Here is a 15,370-nt window from a genome sequence, read left to right on the forward strand (position 1 = left end):
TTATTGATTCCTTTAAGTGTTGTATTATAGTTTTCTGTTAGAAAGAAAAAAAATGCACAGAATATGGTTGCATCAGTGAAAGGTTGCAATTCTTTCCTTTTCATTAAGCACAAATTCACCATTTGGTGATATTATGGTATTCTTAAATTTTTAGCAACAATAAGTGTAACAAACCTTATTTTCCTCAGTGGTGGGAGAACACTTTGAAGTTTGCCCCATTTAACATAATGATGCAATTTAAGTTTGTTAACCCTGCGTGCTCAATACGTTCCTCTTAAAATTTCACATTTATAAATTTCAAAACATTTGAATAAGCATTTGTTGTTTGAGTAGACTTTTGGGGGTTTCAAGAGCAATGACTCCTCCAAATGTATCTGAATTAATTTAAAAGAAGAGAGAAAAGTGAGTATTTAGCTTCATAAAGATTTTGACTAGGATAGTCTAAGATTTTTGGTAAATATATCAATTTATTTCCCAAGCCTGCTTATCCTGTGTCCTGTATTTCAATGAATGAAGTTGTCATTCTCCCACACAGCTCAAAACTTCAAACTATGTTTTGACTTCTTTTTCTCCTTACCCCACCCACATCTGCTTAGGTTTTAACTCATGCCAATTTTACCTTTACAGAACCTCTTACTTGCCTCATTTTCGATCTCAAAGTATGCAGGATTATTGAAATAGCCTTCTAACTCAACCCTCTACCTTTGGATTCTTACTTGTCTAATCCATCCCTCACAATACTGTAAGATCAATTTTCTTAGTATATAGGGCAAGTGCTAATTTAGGTCCGCTCCTACAACTTCCCATTGTCAGCTCAGTTTTGGGAGCATCTCATCCTGGTATTCAATACTCTCATGGACCTTGTTCACAATATAGCTCTCTAGCATTATTTCTACTACTACCTTTTACTTTCTCTTAAGCTCATAGGTCCTTTAACCTGCCATATCCATAATGTTTTCTTTATCTAGGATGTGCTGTTATCACTTTCAATATGTCTAAGAATTTTGCCTCAGCTGCAAGATTCAGCTGAGATTCTGAACCCTTCCCAAAAGCCTTCGTGTCTCCATCCTCTGAATTTTCATAACATTTTATATGTATCTCCTGCTTTGTACAATTCTGATCATGTATTTAATTTTTCACTTACACTTTAGTCCCTTGATAGATTTCAAGCTCATTTTGAGCAGGATTTATAGGTGCTTTATCTTGTTATATCCCACACTCCAATTGTTCAATAAAGTATTCAGTGAGTTATTCAATTGTGTATAAGATTGAAAACTCTTGAGAATTCAGGTATGAGACATGTGAAGGAAGGCAATTTATTCACATTTGAATAATATTATGCATTTGTGAGTCTAAAGAGGAGAACTGAGTTTAGTAATCCCAAGACTATTGTCATAAATCTGAAACTGTAACACAGGATTTACTAAAAGCTCATTACCTTATGTCTCATGTAGTGATTGATTAATTTCTCAGTATTAAGAATTCTATGTAGGGGGAATAGATACAACAAGTCTAACAAAACAACTTCCATAATCTATTGTCTTGCCTGATTTCTGGTTCTGATTATTTGACATTGTCCCATAGGAGACATCCAATGCAGGAAGCAGTAGGGCCGATTACTGCACACTGCCCTCTGGTGAGCCACAAGGGTAATCTGGAGGGGAAAATTCAGGGTTGAGAATATAACTCACTCTCCATGTCCAGGATGCCAGCTGGTGCCAAAGAATGATGTCACATTTTGTGATGTGATCACTTCTCTCAATTGTGCTCTCCTGAGTCTACCAGTTCTTTCCATGTAGGTCATCAAACGGCCATCAGCTGGTAAAACTTTCCTCTTCACTTAGCCAAAAATGGATCCAGAATACTTGTAATGAGTTTTACTAAACCAAGAATTAAAAAAAAAAATTACTATTACTTCCACCATGACCTTTCTCTGCATCTTCAAATATCCCCTAGCATTGCATGAAAACAATGGTAAAAAATTTCTCCTCAGTTTGTAAGGAAAATGGACTTTTCGTAATTGCCATGCTAAATTCTTCTACATTCTCATTAACAAGTCCTATTTTATCTATAAAAATATAGAGCTTTCTTATTCTTAAAGAGATGGCCAAAAACCAAATAACCAACTTAACAGCATTAGAAGTACTATTTGACTTGGAAGGACAGCAAGTATATCTGGCTTTTGACCATATTAATACTGCCATACTGCTGGGTGATATTATTCATTTATTCATTACCACCTGACCAAATACTATCCATGACTAAAAGGGATAATTAAAAGTTTCAGAACAGACATGGAAATGCTCAAAACTCATATTCTAGGAAGGATACAAATAACCCAGTGACCAATGAGGTGTTTCATTGGTTTCTGCAATCAACTGTATTTGCTGTTTGTATGCAATGACGTTTGTTATTTTCTCATCTTATTCTTAACTTTGGGAAACTACATTTTGTATGAATGATGCCAGTAATGGGTAATCTTAAAATAAGTGGATATTGCCTTTCTGAAGAAGAAATAAAGACTTGCAGAAACATGGAATAGTGCCATCTTTTTGTTTGATGACATGCTAATCTTGTTTAAAAAAGGAAAGTCCCCTTTAATAAAAATTTGACTCTTCAAACTCCAAGAAACTGACCTTGCTTTAGAAGCCCATTCTAACCTTCTAAAATGAAAGCATAATTTTTCCTTATGTTCTTTATTATGTAGTTGAAAGTTTAAATTACTTTAAACTAAAATCCTTTCTTGACTCTCAATCTTTTAATTTTCTGAGGCTGTTTACATGCAAATTAAGTAAACTAGTTTTTACTTCTTGTTAATTTATTTTACTTTCAAGTAAAAAAAAACATTCTGTGGGAGGTTTTATACTGGTTTCTGCTGAATTGTTGCTTAAATGTGGGTGAAGGGATAAATGAATTCAGAGAGAAGTTTAAATAAAATAGCATGTAAGCTCCTTTAACCTCCAAAATTCTATGTTTCCCATGATATCATACACTGGTGAATACTTATTTTAAAGCTTTAAGTATTAATCATATATGTAAGATGTATTTAAGCCCAGTCTTTGTATTGTTGTATGTTATGTGACTGAAAAGGTACCATGAGGAGAACTGGTATAAACAAAATTTGTTTTTCACCACAGAAATAATGTTACTCAGGCTTTGATTAAATAGCTACCAACTCTGCCTAGTAACCATTTAATCAAACAGGATATATTGTGTATTTTTCATTATAGTAAACCCTTATAGAATAAAGTAAATATTCATAAATCAAACAGGGAAACTGATAGCATGATGTGTGAATTAACACAATATTATAACATATTATATAAAGTTCTTCTTTTGCTTTTTCTTATGTCTAATTTTTTTTAATGGATACCAACCAAAGAGTGAAAAACAACCACCAGGGTCATAGAATTTAAAAGGCTTGTTTTAAAATGACTTTGAATGGAAACCAATTTGACAATAAATTTCATATATTAAAAAAAATAAATAAATAAAATAAAGTGACTTTGATTATTAGTGTATATGATGTTGACACCTTTTCCTCCTATAGGGCTTTCTAATTTAAAAAATTAATAAACTTTATTTTTTTTAAAGCAGTTTTAGAATCACAGCAAAATTGAAGCCTAACACATCATCAAGGACCCCCAGTTAGAATGGAAGCATATGAAAGGCAATTTAAAAAATGGAGTTCTGTCCAAGGTTTTTAGCTTACAGTGGGTTCACTGGCTGCAACAGAAACTGCATGGCCTGCAAAGCCTAGAATAAGTTGCTAAAGAATGCATAGGTAGTGGGCCCATCATATCTCCATTTTGATTCACTTGTCTGGCTCCTCCAAAAACTGGATGGCACCTGGAAGTTGACCATAGACTATCTCAAGCTCAATCAAGTAGTATCCCTGATCACAGCTACTGATGGTGCCAGAGGTGGTTGTTTGTTAGAGTTAACCCACTTTGTTAGAGTGAATTAATACAGCCTTAGGTACACAGTACAGAGCCTATGATTTGTGAGCGCATTCTTTTCCATCTCATTCAGATTACAGCATCAAAAACCAAGTGTGCATATACATGGGAAGAACAAATACATGTTAACAAAGCAGTAGCAGAAAGGAAGTAGAGGAAAGAGGGTCAAAGAGTTTCTTACAGTACTGGATGTGAGAGGGATTGATGGTTGTTCTCCAGAATACATTATCCCCTTCCTCTTTTGTAATAGAATCTCTGAGTTTTAGCAGGACACAAAAGCTGCCCAGCTGAAAAAAAAAAAACAAACAAAAACAAAACAAAACAAAACAAAAACATTTCCCAGCTTCCCCTGTAGCTAAGCATAGTTATATGGCAAAGTTCGAGCCAATGGGATGCGAATTGAAGTCAAATGTGTGCCTTCTGTGCCATCCACTTAAAAATAAGAAGTATTACCTTTACTTCCTCCTTTCCCTTTTTCTGCCAGTTAGAATGCAGACATGATAGCAGGAGCCGGAGCATGTCAATCAGACCATGCAAAAAAAGCCATGTGTTAAAAATTGGGAGAGCAACAAGATGTGAGGAGGGAGTGATGGCTCTCTATGGAACCACCAGACCAGCCCTGGATTACTTTGCATGTGAAATAGAAATCAAGACTTTGCTTGTTTAAGTCACTATTTTCCAGCCTTTGTTAAAATTGCTTAAACTAGTGTCCTAACTAATGCAGACCGTACAAAAGCAATTAAGTGAGGTTGAACAGAAAGGTTTTGTGGAGGATGGATAATGAGTTTGTTGTGGAACCTGTAATCTGCCTATGGGACATCTAGGTGCATATCTCATAGGCAACTGGAAGGTATATTCTGAACTCAAGAGATAATTGTGGCTGGAGAGTTAAAAAAAAAAAACTTCCATGGGATCAAAGGTGGATAATATGCATGAGTTTTGTGGACATGTAGAATGCATTAATGTAGGCTGAGTGAGAGAAGACTCTATACAGAAGATGCCAGTGTATTCCAGAATCATATGCATTAAGGAGATCAAGTTGGTGGACAGTAGAAAAAATTAACCACAGAGAATGGCTAAATCTGAGTGAGAAGAGAATAAAGGATGAAAACTTGTAGAACAGCTACTTGAAGTGGAGGATAAAGAAGAAGGGAGACCCTATGAATTGGAATGAAGACCGCAAGACTGGTCTGAAAAGTCAGAGAATCCGCAGAGAATAATTTTGTTGAAGTTGATGGGGGAGTGAATTTCTGTAAAGAGACAGTGGCTGGTAGTCTCAAATGCATGTATATTTTAGTGAATATATATAGTTAGGAGCTATCTATCGATCTTACATTTACATGTACTGAATGTAAAGCATATTCATGTCACTATAGATTGTTAACAATAAATCTTCATGCTATTATAAACTTGGGTGCCATGTTGCCTGTGCACTAATCACATAGTCATCAAGGATTTATAACATTTTACTGGAAAACAGAGCATACTATTGTTCATACTGTTTGTAACAGGACTCATATAATCCATATTTTACTCAAAAGCCTATCAAGTATTTTCATAAGAATCTAGATTTGGGTATCTCATAAACCTAATTTTACTAAAAAAAAACTTTGGTGAGGTAAAAGCTAATTTTATTGTTACTTAATCTTTAGGTACTATTATTTAAAGGCATTGTTAACATTTGTTACATTGTAATTTGGGGTAGAAAAATTAGGCAAATTATCATAATTATGTTGGGGTTTAAGACACATCTTAAGCAAAGATACTGATAAATGTGTTAAAATAATACAAAAACTTATTTATTTATTTATTTACTTATTTTTTTAATTTTTTTTCAACGTTTATTTATTTTTGGGACAGAGAGAGACAGAGCATGAACGGGGGAGGGGCAGAGAGAGAGGGAGACACAGAATCGGAAACAGGCTCCAGGCTCTGAGCCATCAGCCCAGAGCCTGACGCGGGGCTCGAACTCCCGGACCGCGAGATCGTGACCTGGCTGAAGTCGGACACTTAACTGACTGCGCCACCCAGGCGCCCCTATAATACAAAAATTCATAATGTGAATAACAGGCAACACAATACCTTGGCTGTTAGTATATTCACCTCTTCCCCTAAAAAAGCAGTGGGTTTGTGGCTTATTCCCAAAAACAGATTTACACAACTGCAGGTCTCATACACCCTGTGCCTTAATATCCTCATAACTTTATATCCTTATAACTATGCTTTTGAACTTAGAAAACTATTATCAAAGGAAAAATTGACTAGTCTTTCATTTATTTATAATTTAAATTGTTGCCAGTTACTCCTGCAGTAACAATGTAAGAAATGGCACAGGCAGAGTTGGTCTCCAATAGGGACAACTTTCAGATTGGTATAAGGACATGGGATTCTCTTTATCATTAGAATTAATATCCAAGGCTTAAAGAAAGAGAAATAAATGGAAGGGCCTTCCACTGTTCATATGCAGTACTTGGCTTTTCCTGGTCAACTTAAAAAAGTGATCAATTCTCGGGAGAATGCTGCGTGGGGAGAATGCTGAGTGGGATTCGACCATGGTCTTTCAAGCTCCATTTTTCAAACTTCAGAGTTTTCTCATGATGTGTTAATTTTGTGGTGCACCAAAACTTTTGAAAAAGTTTAATTTAAATTCAATTTATCTTTATTGTAGCAGCTCTCACATGGCTTTCTGCCCAGAGTATTGCTTGCTCCATCTGCAAAAGTGGTAGAGTAACTTCTAAAGAAGCAATATGATGGTTTAATATAGATGCAAAACCTAGCTCACTTTTTGATTTTTCAATATTGTCATAAAAAGTACTGTTTAGCAGCCAGAGATGTGACATTTAAGCATTGGGAATTATGTGAATAATTTAGGTGTTAGAATTAATCTAAAATATAAAAAAGATTCCAGCATTGATTTTTAATGTTTTTAGACAGTTTCATTCCACTGATGCTTTATTTTTAAGGATATAATGAAGAGTAAAGGAAGTAGAGTGGACACATGTGCTTCATCTCTGAGTTATCATTTGGAGTACATAGTTAAATGCAGCTCATTATGTAAATTATTTTTTATTAATTTATTACAATGATTACATGGATGAAATGCTGGCTTCTTTTTGTGCATTAGGCACTGAGATAATAAGAGAAGAAGTTCATATTTTTTTATTGACATATAGTCGCCATACAATTTTATCCTAGTTTCCAGTGTACAACATAGTGATTTAACATTTATGTACATTACAAAATAATCAGAACAAGTCTAGTTATCATCTGTCACCATACAAAGTTATTATATTATTATTGACTATATTCCCTATACTGTACTTTAAATCCCTGCGACTTATGTATTTTATAACTGGAATTTTGTATCTCGTTATCTCCTTCACCTATTTGGCCCATCCCCCCCAACCCCCAACTCTTTGGCAACCACCAGTCTGTTCTCTGTATTTATGAATCTGTTCCTGCCTTTTTTTTAAAGATTCCATATATAAGTGAAATCATATATTTGTCTTCCTCTTATTTCATGTAGCATAATGCCTTCTAAGTCCATTCATGTTGTTGCAAATGGCAAGATCTCATTCTTTTTTTATAGCTGAGTAATATTCCTTTATGTATGTGTACCACATCTTCTTTATTTTTTCATCTATTGATGGACACTTAGGTTGCTTCCATATCTTGGTTGCTATAAACAATGTTGCAACAAGTGGGACTGCATATATCTTTTCCAATTAGTGTTTCCATTTTTTTTTTTTTTCAGATAAATACCCCGAAGTGGAATTGCTGGATTATAATGGCACTTCTATTTTTAACTTTTTGAGGAACCTCTATACTGTTTTCCACAGTGGCTGCACCAATTTACATTCCCATCAACAGTGCACAAAGGCTCCTATTCTCCATATCCTCATGAACACTTATTTCTTGTCTTTTTGATACTAGCCATTCTGATAGCTGTGAGGTGATATTTCATTGTAGTTTTGATTGTAATTTTGATTTGTAAATTTCCCTGATAATTGGTGATGTTAACCATTTTTCATGTATCTGTTCGGCCATCTGTATGTCTTTGAAAAAAATGTCTATTCAGGTCCTTTGCTTATTTGTTAATCATATATATATATATATATATATATATACATATACATATATTTTGGTGTTGAGTTGTATAAGGTTTTTATATATTTTAGACATTAACCCTTTATGGGACATATAATTTGTAAATATCTTCTCCCATTCAGTAGTTTTCCTTTTCATTTTGTTGATGGCTTCCTTCACTGTGCAAAAGTTTTTTTAGACATTAAGGGAGTGATTTTTGCCCAGTTATGAATCAAGCCAAACTGTGCAAACCAAAATGGTGGCTAATGACAACTTGCAAACTAGTGTGAAGTGAGAGATCATGTATCTCCTACATAATGGAGATTTCATAAATGGGTTAGATGCTGCACAGAATTTTAGAGGAGGGACCTGATTGAAGACTTTCTTAGTGTACTCTTTCCATATTTTATATATATTGTTCTAAAAACATACCTGAAATAGTTTCCATTGGATTAATGTGAAAGCTATCATACGAATCTTAAAGAACTGCTCAGGGACAGTACATCATTTTCAGTCTCACTCTGGCATGAACATAGACAAAGGGAAAGCGAAGAAGGTGGAAAAAAACTCCCATTTTAAGAAAATGACAATTCATTTTCTGACATTTAATATGAAGACAGAGATACAAAATCTTTCTACCAGTTAAAACTCTTGGGATTGAAGGTAACAGAAAACCTAATTCACATTGGATTAAATGATAAATGAAAACTGTTTGGATAAATGAAAAGTCCTATAGAGGTGAGAGAAGCTTTAGAACTGATTTGATCAAAGCTTCAGCTCCATTTCGCTGAATTATATCATCTTTTTTCTATAATCTGTATCTGTTTTCATCCTCAGACTGGTTTCCTTTATGGTCACAAGATGACTTTTAAAAGCAATAGGAATTGCACGCTTTTCCGCTTGGATTCTCAGGAAGACAGAAAGTTCCTTCCAACAAGCACTGAACATTGGTCCTGAGTTTTGTGCCTATTGGATGATCCCTGAAGCAATTATTATGGTTAGGGTAATGCCATGATTGACTTGGGACTGGGTCTGCCTGCCCCCACTTATGGTGGCAAGGGGTTTGGGAGTAACTTCTGGCTTCCACCAATTAGGACTAACCGTGGAAAAGGTTAGGGTTAAGCTCATCCAATATATCTGAATACTACACAATGGGGGCAGAGTGAAATGCATGTTTGGATAACAACTACCACATCCACTGTAGTGTACCCTATCACTCACCACCACTGTAATTAGTGAGCATCTTCTTTCTGTCTCTGCAAAGTGTTATATCTTCATCTGGAGTTCCTTGTGCTCTAGCAACCAGTGACAAGTCACCTACTGACAACAAATGCAAAATGCAATGGAAGAGAAAGGACAAACTAATTGCAATGAAAACTCCCAATTAAACAGGGTATATCTGGAAACATTACATAGTAGTCACTGATCTTTGTCATAATCTGTAGACAGGAGTAGTTAGGATTCCTGGATAGCAGTGGTATGGGTTCTTTTGGCAGGTACTGTTTTGCTCTCGGTGTTCTTTATGGCCCCGTCCGAGATGGTCATTGGGGGAAGATGCTCTTTTTAAGAGGTTACACTATTTTGGCAGCTTATTTCCTATCAGGTTGAATGTAGAAGTCTGAGGCTTAAGATTAAATAGTCACAGGCTATTATCAGTCAGGCTTGAGGTTTATTTAATAATATACCTTCCTGCTAATATTAGGTTTTTGAACTAATTGCTTCTTGTTGCTTCTGTAGGCAAGTAACTATGGTCAGAGACCATGTGTAGTCCAAGTTTTTATATCTTGGAATTTCTCTTTACTAGTAGCCCTTCACACTCTGGCAGTCTGAATTTAGTTTAACGGCACATCCCAAGATCTCAGTTTAATGGCATCTGCATTGGGGATATTCTAAAAAATGAACCTACAGTCGGGAGGGAAAGGCACAGTAATTTATTCCTTGTCTCCATAATAAGCGTGATGTCTCCAGTCACCTCCATAATGAGTGTGATTTTTCCTCCAGTTAAGCAGAAATTAAACTGTTCCATCGTTGGCATACTGAAGATTATTAGGATTTTAGACATTTTTTGTTTGAGGGTCTGAAGGGTGCTGTTCCTAAAAGTGCAGATTACGGAGTTTGCTAGCTTCTTATAACCTTGGTCATGCAAGGTAGGGACGTCTCTGAAATATTTTATTCAATCTTTGTATCATGAACACCACTGGTTCATCAATGAGAGTCAATTTATAACATCCATTATGCTAATAGAGAGCCCCTAATTTCACTTATGAAAACTGTTTATCACATCCATTGATTAGCAAAGCCTCAGGTGTTAATGGAAGATATGATAGCAGAAACATTTATGGTTGTTACGTTTGGAATGCAGTCTTTCTGATTAAATGCCAGCTGAATACATCTAAGGTGGGAAATCTAGATTATGGCAACTGACAACCATTAGGGGATAAAGTAAATTAAGTAACACATATGTGCACATTTATATCACATTACGTACAGGAAAGTATCTCGAGGGAAAGTATAATAGTAACAAATTCAAACTGACTTAACCAATATTCAATACACTATTCAGTATTCAATACTGAGGAGAGTAGCAAAACGGTCAGACTCCATGCTGGTTTGATTTGAAGGCTCACATAATGGAACAATCGAGTATAGAAAGAGAAAGGGGCCAGAAAAGTGCTTATTTAAAAATTTCACAGTTTGTATTTTACATCCTTTTGCTTATATACAATGTCATAGATCTTTGTTTATTTGATCAAGGTTTCAGCTCCATTTCTCTTTCATTTTCTTGGTCACAAAATGACTGCCTTCGGCAACAAGGATCATATGCTTTCTCATTCACATCGAGAGGGAGAGGGAGCCATACTACACAATTTTGGGGCAAAAGTCCTATGATTGGTGCTCAATCCCAAACCATATGTGGCTAAGGGAACATCATAGGTCAGGGTTATCCTGATTAGATTCACTATGGGATAAAGGTGAGGTTAATTCCACCCAAATTTCTCAGGTGTGTGCCACACAGTGTGGGAAGAGTGCAATAGATTTTGAGAAGGCAAGTATCCGCTACAATCATTTTCAAAGCATATAAAGATACAACAATTACATTATTTTCTTGTTGGAGTAAACAAAATGAAACTAAACTCTAAACATACGTAGTAAAGACTCTGACTCCATATTTGGTGTTTGAAGGTTGACAACTTTCAAGCCTTCATCTGTTCCCTCTTGCCCTACATCTGTGCAGGCTGATGAGAAAGCCTGGGTGCTCCCTTCTTTGGTGCCAGTGGGAAATTCAAGCCACACAAGCCTTGGCCCCTACGTAGGAATTTTCACCCTAGCACCATGCCCTAGCCACCATAAAACCCCCAAGAGCCAGTCTCTCTTCCAACCTCCTTCCACCCTTCTCCCAGCCATTTTGGACTTGTTTGGGAAACCTACCCTGCTCTTCCTAGAAAGTCTCATTACATGACCAATAAATCTTCTTACATCCTCTTGGTGCATGTGTGGCATCAGAAGTCTTGAAATGTGGACCAGCTTTTAGGTGGACATCCATCTCATTTCTGTGGATGACTGCAACTGCATATAAACTGCAATAGGACTAAGTTGTGGTGTTTCATCATTCTTACCAGCAAGTGTAGCATCTTCTTCCTGAATCCCCTACCTCTTTGAATAGCACCAGAAACCAGGAATACACCTTCAGTTCTTTCCTATGTTTTTGCTGCCTACATGCCTTTCAAATCCTTTTAGCCAATTTCATGGGTACCACCTCTACTCGGGCTTCCACAATTCCTCATTCTAGTTGTTCTATCAGTCTTCTTTCCCTGTTTCTCCAGAGAAAAACCCGTTCCCTATCTAATAATCCAACCTGCAAACTGCTGCTAAAGTAATTCTCCCCAACCCCACTTAAACAATCCATTTGTTTTCCATTGCCTACAGGATAGATTTCAAACTCCTTCGCAGTTTATAAAATTCTCCATTCCTCTTGACCCATCTACAGTTCCCATTTCTCCTGTCACATTCCCACACTTTCACACCTTTGCCTCCACTATACCAACCTCCACATTATACTTACCTCTACAGTTCATAGGCAAGGAGATACATACAAAGGTATACGTGCCTGTGTATGGAGCACTCTTTGTCTCTTCTTAGCTTGGCCAATTCCTACTGGTTCTTCAATACTCATCTTGAGCTTGACATTTTTGAGAAGTACTTTTGTTGAACGCAGGTTGAATGAGGTGTTCCTCCTCCACATTTTAACAATAAACTTGATTTCAGTGCTTGTTCTCACCCTATTTGATATCATTATCTACCTTTTTCTCCAAATTTGATCCTCTTGAGGGCAGGAACCATGTTTCTCATCTCAAAAGGTCACGATCTATTAGGGTGATGGGCCTGCAAATACATGCATTACAAAGGTAAATAATAATACAAGATGGCTTATGAAAAATACCCTGAAAAGTAATAGAGTCATAAGTCCTAACATAACAGAGGGATAAATTCTAGTACACTTAAATTCTTGAGGAGATAAGAAGAGGACTATGGAGAAATTAGAACCTTCACACATTGCTAGTGGGAATGTAAAATGTTTTTCACTTTGGAAAACAATCTGGCAGTTTCTCAAAAGGTTAAGCAGAATTAGCAAATGGCTCAGCAATCCAACTCCTAGGTATATATATCCATGAAAATGTTATGTTTACCCAAAAACTTGTATATGAATGGTTGTAGAAGCATTATTCGAATAGCCCAAAAGTGGAAACAACTCAAATGTCCACCAACTGAGGAATGGTTAAATGAACTATGAAAACATGATGTGAAGTGAAGGAAGCCAGTCACAAAAGACTACATATTGCATGATTGCATTCATATGAAATGTCCAGAATAGGCAAACCTAAAAAGATACAAAGTGGATTTGTGTCTGTCTAAGCCTAAGGGGCAGGGAATGGGAGGAATGGGGAGTGACTGACAAAGGGTACGAGATTTCCTTTTGAGGTGATAAATATATTCCAAAGTTGATTGTGGTGATGGTTGCACAATTCTGTGAATATACTAAAAACCATTGAGTTTAGACTAAAAAAGAAAAAGTACAGATTACTATGTGAGGGAGGGAAAGACTTCATGGAGGTGGTGAAATTTGGTTCCACTGATAAACGAATGATGTGAAAAGCAGAGACAGTGTGTTGTGGTGAATAAACAAATCCTTTCATCGGGCAGACCTGGCTTTGGATCCCGCTCTACCACTTGGTTAAATTACTCTCCGTAACTCTTTATCCTTACCTAAAAAGTGAATATATTAATATACTTACTTTGGAGGATTAATGTTATGACAAATTAGATAGTAGCTTCAAAATATTTAGCCAGTCACATAATTATGCCAGCACATAGCAAATGTTCAATAAGTATTAGTTTCTATTATTATCGTAAGTCTGTTTAATATTGAATATTGGAGTAAGTGGGACAGAGGAAACATACAGACATATCAATGAAAACTCTCAGAAACTCATCTGAGGTTTCCAGCAGAAAGGGATGAGACACAAAATGATATAAAGGTAACTGTACTTGGTTTAAGAAGCATTTATTGAATATCTTTCTTCTAATCACTAAATACTATGATATTGATGCATATACAAAAACAAATAAGAAGTAGACTCACAGATATACAAATGAAAAGTGGTCTTTGACTTCGTGGTCTAGTAGATAGGTAAATAAATTTGGGTAAGAAAGCATCAATCTGCTATAGTGGAAACGTGTTCATGATAGAAACACATGACAGAAAAAATGGATGTAGAAGACCGACTTTTGAGCTCAATATTGGGACTACTCATTAACCACCTGAGCCTCCACTTCCTGGAGAATTGTTAGGATTACTTGTTGACATTTTCCACTGCAAGTACACAGCAGAGATTATTAAAGGCTTGAGTCAATTTTGTTCAGTGGAAAGATGAGAAAATAACATCCAAAATGTTAAAGAATTCCTGTTATACAATGACTATGAATGTTCCAGAGATTTATGCTCAAAGTTCCCAGGTTTTACTTGTTTATTTTTCCCACTAGACTATAAACTCCTTGAAGGCAAACATCTTGAATGAAATCTGGTCCATTCTCAGATTGCCACAACTTAGTCCAGTAAGCCAAGTAGACACTTAATAAAAAAATTGCTAAATAAATGTTCTTCAAATCTCTCCCATGTCAAAGATGGAAGAATCATTGACAAGTGACTTGCTAGTTGACTGTTCCTCTTTAACAGTTATTGACACTTTGATATGAACACACACAAAAAATCTATATAACCACTCTTCTTTTGAAATAAAACCCTGACAGTTATGTCATTCTCTTTTCTTTTTCTTCAGGAGAAATTATTTGACTGAAGGCTTGGAAAAAAGTGGCTTGGCAGCTGAAAATAAACTGTCTCTGAAACAGAGATGGCATATATAAGTTGCTGTGATCCAGAGCTGAGGCCAAGAACAAAAATAATTCTCAAGCAGAGTCTTTGACTGATGTCATATGGTCTGGAGAGGCTCTGGGTTTAGGTGCCTTCCGGTGCTTGAGTGTTCAGATATACAGAGAAGAAATGGAGCAGCCGTCCAGTCAACTGTTTCTTGAGCACTTACTACCTGTCAGGCATTTGGCTAAGTTCGTTTTTATTGAACTCTGCCTGGAGGTGGTGAAAACATCAGGCAGGCTTTTCTCAGGAACAGTCCTATAGAATCCCGGATGGGAGTATCATTTTGCGGATGGTTTTATTTGCATACATTAGGCATAGGAACTGCGCCCGTCATTCTAGAGGAATGAGAAGCTATAATCAACAGGAGGTAGTTTCTGCGTCAACCCCTTTCAGAAGGCAACCCTCCATGGACTACTCAAGCCATTAGAGGCGTGGCTCTGAGGATGGGGGCCCTCAGCTCGGGTCATGTGACGCGCGTGTTGGCGTTGAGTGACAAGCGCAGCTCTGGGCGGGCCTTGGAGGAAATCAACTTCCGGGGGCAGAGGTGCTTGAAGCCGGGTGGTGCGTGGGCTATCCCAACTTGTGTGGCTGGGGTCGCGTTCCCCCACGACGGGTTTGGGGTCGTGCCCCGGGTGTGCGCTTGCGGGGCCGTCTGCTGGGGTGGCTCACCTGGCAGTTTGGGTGAGCGGCGCGGAGGCGGCGGCGGCGGGAGCCAGAGCCGGGAGCAGGTAAATGGAAGCTCGCCTTACGGGCCTGGGTCTGGGGGGCCGGGGCCGCGTGAGGCGGGGGCGCGCCCGAGGCGGCTTGGGCGCGGGCGGGGAACGCGGCCCGGCTTCCGCCTCTCGCTAGCTCCGGCCTCTCCCCTCCGAGGTGGCCGGGACCGGGAGTTGGA

The 15,370-nt window shown here is 37.3% G+C and overlaps 1 protein-coding gene and 1 long non-coding RNA gene across 15 annotated transcripts in view; one reads left to right on the forward strand and one right to left on the reverse strand.

Moving 5' to 3' along the window:
* Nucleotides 1–304: 304 nt before the first annotated feature.
* LOC123591180 lies at nt 305–15,021 on the reverse strand. Its single transcript, XR_006709149.1, has 4 exons — nt 13,687–15,021; nt 12,109–12,428; nt 1,692–1,880; nt 305–374 (listed from the first exon to the last, which is right to left on the reverse strand). It is a non-coding gene; the product is annotated as an uncharacterized LOC123591180 (long non-coding RNA).
* A 2-nt stretch (nt 15,022–15,023) lies between these two features.
* CCDC91 (coiled-coil domain containing 91) overlaps nt 15,024–15,370 on the forward strand; it is a 387,168-nt gene continuing 386,821 nt past the window's right edge. For 8 of the 14 annotated variants that reach the window (XM_045465032.1, XM_045465042.1, XM_045465037.1 and 5 more), the window contains exon 1: nt 15,035–15,206. The gene's annotated coding sequence lies outside the window, so the exon portion shown is untranslated. Of the gene's footprint in view, nt 15,207–15,370 lie in introns of all 14 variants that reach the window. The other 6 variants (XM_045465047.1, XM_045465048.1, XM_045465050.1 and 3 more) reach the window with 2 other exon arrangements.

This window comes from Leopardus geoffroyi, chromosome B4 (assembly GCF_018350155.1).
Source record: "Leopardus geoffroyi isolate Oge1 chromosome B4, O.geoffroyi_Oge1_pat1.0, whole genome shotgun sequence".
Lineage (NCBI taxonomy): Eukaryota > Metazoa > Chordata > Mammalia > Carnivora > Felidae > Leopardus > Leopardus geoffroyi.